The sequence below is a fragment of the Octopus bimaculoides genome, chromosome 6 (genome assembly GCF_001194135.2).
Source record: "Octopus bimaculoides isolate UCB-OBI-ISO-001 chromosome 6, ASM119413v2, whole genome shotgun sequence".
Classification (NCBI taxonomy): domain Eukaryota; kingdom Metazoa; phylum Mollusca; class Cephalopoda; order Octopoda; family Octopodidae; genus Octopus; species Octopus bimaculoides.
The window spans coordinates 25,235,005-25,239,557 of NC_068986.1; the positions used below are offsets into that span (position 1 = coordinate 25,235,005).

Below are 4,553 nucleotides of genomic sequence, written 5' to 3' on the forward strand. Positions count from 1 at the left end.
GTACTGAGAAATGTAAAACTAATATTTTGACTGGCACTCATTTGACGATCCCAGAAAGAGGAAGATGAATTCAGAACGTAAACAAACGCAACTAAATTCTGATTTCAGATTTTTTGGCACAAGGCCAGATATGTCGGAAGAAGTGGGTAAATCGATAACATTGATCCCAGTGCTCCGGTTGAGTGACTACTAGTAAGTCGGTACTAAAGACAGGGCTCGTGGGGTCGGAGCATACCTGTTTTGAACACCTCATCGTGTGATTTATTGTTTGTAATTTATTGTGTTGTAATTCATTGTATTGTCCCCACTATGTTAGCCCGCATGGGTAATAAAAAAAGAGATTTCATTGATCCCAGTGCTCAACTGATACTTATTTTACCGATCCTCAAAGCATGAATGGCAGAGTCGATTCTTTGAACTTAGAAGGTAAAGACCGACGAACGCAACTAAATATTGCAAGACTTTTAGCCCGATGCTTTATTGACTGAGCTAATCCACAGCTCTTTTAGTGGAACACTTAATTACCAGTGATCACATGTGTAAGAATGGGCGTATATATGTGTACAAACGTGCATATACACATATTTTGTGCAAGAGTTTTTCTTTGCTTCATTCGTTGTTTGTACACCTTCACCTCCATTGTCAACATAAAATATAGAACTGTATTATAAAATAGTCACATTAAGAATTTGTAATTTTGGAAGAGTTCACATTTGCTTCAGCTATCTAGTTTATTGTCAAGCATAATAAATACTGTTAACTTCATATCTATATCAGACGGACACAGCTCGACTGAGGTAGGTCATATTAACATATATAATTAACTTCATGCGTGTACTGTATGCCATATGTGTTTTACTTGTAAATGACTTCATTCAATATTTTATCGTCAGTGTTTTGATCACTGGAATACTGCTTCAAACAATTTTTGGTTTATAAGGTAACGAGATGTGATGTTTATGCCCGTCCTAGAGGCATTGAAATATTTTACTGACTGACCTTATTATTTTCTTCTTTTGTCTCAAGTTAGACTTATTTCTTCGATTAATGAGTCAGCGAGAAACCTCTACATGGTCGTATGACATGTTAAAAATAACGGTAATTTTTCAGAGTAACACCCGGTAAAACAGCTAAGTTTTCATAAATCATGTCTTAAAGGAAGGACACACTGGATAATGCAGTCTCAGTAATATAAAAAGACGAGATGGTCATCGCGGGAACGCTTTTGATTCATAGGCCTAACCAGCAGCCAAAGTGCTCGAGCGTACGATGTGCAAGTGGAGAAGGCTCCGTGGTTACTCGAGCTCCTAGAAACAGCAGTTGCATCTTTAACTAAGGCTATACTGACTCGGGAAATGAAATCTTGGATACACAATTCCTGACAGAAGATGGGGAGGGTCTAGCTGAAGCGCTTTTGACTACTGGCCGAACAGAGGCTAAACAAGTTCATTGAATCTGACTAATACATAATCCCCAAGTCGCCTAAAATTCCAGTGATTATATTTCAACGAAGCTGGTTTGTTCTCATTAGTTAGATAACTGTCGTAATTTACACATCGCTTCTTATAAATGTCTACAATTCAGTAATCATTGACTAACTATCTGGACTACTTTATTATATAATCTGTTGATATCCTAAATCTAGTTATTGTTGTTTAGATCTTAAGTCAACCTTAAGTGAGCAGACCCTTTTTCAAACGTTTTATTTTTCTTTGACCATCCTGTCCTTTTTTTAGGTGTATGTTGGACCACGTTATCCTGTGTTTCCTTGTAATACATCTGAGCACTGTACTCTACAATAAGCACTTTATGTAAGCTGGTGAGGTGGTGTGGGTATACGCAGAAAGTTGCATTATGTGCGAATTTTTCTTTCATTGCCAAGTATCTGCGCGTCTACGCGAGTAACCATCGCTCTAATTTCTTCAATTAAACTTTTAAAATCTGCTTTCATCTTGAAAACGTAGCCTGTTCAATTCCCCTTACAGACATAAACACCTTAGTTGTAGAACAAGTGCGCGCACTCAGCTTAGATGGAACATCGGTAAGGAGTAATTGGAATTAGATTTGGCTGCTATTTCTAGCACATCGATCGACTATGCTGTGGTTCCGTCTTTGGCGCGTTTCAAATTCTGTCACTTATGACAGCAGAAGATATTGTTTACAAGTGAGGTGTCTAATAAGTCTGAGATTGTTTTGTTTCTAATTTTAGCTTTTAACTTGACAAAGTTTACAAAGCCTGCAGTGCAACGCATGTCATATCAAATGAATTCTGTTAGACGTAGTATTTTTTTTTTTTTTAACCTATAAAATCCAAACAAACGAGGAAGCCTTTATGTGGTCCATGCGACCCACTAGAAATAGCGGCCAAATCTCCCTATAATCATACTTTATCGTTTTTTCTACTCTAGGCACAAGGCCCGAAATTTTTAGGGAGGGGACCAGTCGATTAGATCGACCCCTGTACGCAATTGTTACTTAATTTATCAACCCCGAAAGGATGAAAGGCAAAGTCGACCTCTGCGGAATTTGAACTCAGAACGTAAAGACAGACAAAATGCCGCTAAGCATTTCGCCCGGCGTGCTAACGTTTCTTATTTCTTTATTGCCGACAAGGGGCTAAACATAGAGGGGACAAACAAGGACAGACAAAGGAATTAAGTCGAGTACATCGACCCCTGTGCGTAACTGGTACTTAATTTATCGACCCCGAAAGGATGAAAGGCAAAGTCGACCTCTGCAGAATTTGAATTCAACTCAGAACATAAAGACAGACGAAATACCGTTTTCTTTATTAGGCATAAAGCCCTAAACACAGATGCGGACACCACAAGGACAGACAAGACCACAGTGGGGACAAAAACATAAAACGAATGTAAATGGGATGAAATGATATAATAATGAAAAAAAAAAATGAAAATGGCCACACGGGCTCCACTCCCATGCGGTACCATTTGAACCATTATATGTACTATCTACAGTTGTTATTTTTGTTTTCCTACTTTATCACCATTATTTTCCTAGAAATAAGTTCATTTAACATACATAATTTTTTCCTCTTTTGGTAGAACTTCATCATTATCAGTGGTTCAATATCTCTGAGATACACTACTGGTGGCAACTCCTTGAATTCCACCTCCACTCCTGGTGGGTCAACGCTATCTCCACACATCTCTTCCAACTTTCTGTAGTTCTCTTCTCCAATCAGTATTGCCTTCATATCCTCTGCGTTGACGTATGAAGTCACCTTCACTCTTACTATTGAATTAGACTTAATTATCTTTTTTTCTGTTTCAACATTCTTTGGGTATGTCACATAATACCACACTCCATCTCCTCGTATATTCTTTCCTTTATCTTGTACTTTTTGTTCTCTTTTTCCTTCCTCTATCCTAAATAATCTCTCCAACTCTCCTTCCTGCAGTTGTATTTCCGAATCTTTCTCCACTGGAACAACCGGTATCTTTACTGGTAACTCCACTTTCTTTTTACTTTCCCTTTTTTCTTCCTTCTTCCTGACCTCCATCACAGTTTCTTTTCTCACCTCTTCTCTCTTCTTTTTCTGCTTCTCTAGCGGAGAATTAATTCCTCCGCTCCTCCTTTTCTTTTTAACCATAGTAAATCCATTCTCCGTTTCTTTTTTCTTTTTCTGCTTCTTTTTCTGTTACCATGACCTGGTCCACACTCTCCTGTCTCTCTACCTGTTCTGCATGTTGTTCTCTTTTGGCGCACCACGCCTTCATGTGGCTTCTCTCTCCACATGTGAAACGTATCGGCGGCTTCTCTCTTCATTGACTCTCAATCTTACATCTTCTGGCAACACAATCTCATCCACCATACTGTTCAAATCCTCCGTAGTTGCCTGTATTGTCAATTCAATACCATATCCCCAGTAGTTTACTTTCTGGGTCCTGGTAGCCTTCAAAACCTCCCATCTTTCATATTATACGTTATTGCTGTCATCAGCCATTCTTCCTTTTAATTCGGGTGGCACCCTACCCACTCGCACTTTGGCCACACGTCTGCCGCAGTACGAAGGCAGGAGCCTCCATTCTTCTGACCTTATAGTCTCCATGGAGTGCTTTATTGCTTCCTCCTCTATTGTGAAGCGCACCTCCACACTGGCGTATCTCCTCCCTCTCGTAATGCATGTTGTAAATCTTTTCAACTCCTTGATACACTCTTCTATGGCTTCTATCGGCGCTATCTCTATTTTTCTTGTGGCTGTCTTCATGGTTTTAAATGTTACCCTTCTTTTTAACACGTTGGCCGATAATTCTTCAGGTGGCGTTAGCTTCAGAATATTACCTTCCTTAGTGATTAATTTATCACTCTCCTTCATCGTTCTAGGCTCCACCTTTATCTCGCGGACCTCCAACTCTTGCACGTCTACTCCTCTGCTCGTTGCGGCCGCATAACTTGGGCCACCCTCCTGTATCTTCTCCATTTTCCCCACAATGGGGGGGGGGGAGACAACAATGAACAAATTAACAACGGCAACTGTTCTAACAACAATGGCAACAATTTTATAAATATTTCAACATAAACTCACGCAA

General features: G+C 39.5%; 1 protein-coding gene across 1 annotated transcript in view; it reads left to right on the top strand.

Moving 5' to 3' along the window:
• The first annotated feature begins 385 nt into the window (after positions 1-385).
• Positions 386-4,553, top strand: part of LOC106869479 (probable E3 ubiquitin-protein ligase MID2) — a 38,931-nt gene continuing 34,763 nt past the window's right edge. Inside the window, exon 1 of the mRNA XM_014915235.2 lies at positions 386-797. The gene's annotated coding sequence lies outside the window, so the exon portion shown is untranslated. The remainder of the gene's footprint in view (positions 798-4,553) is intronic.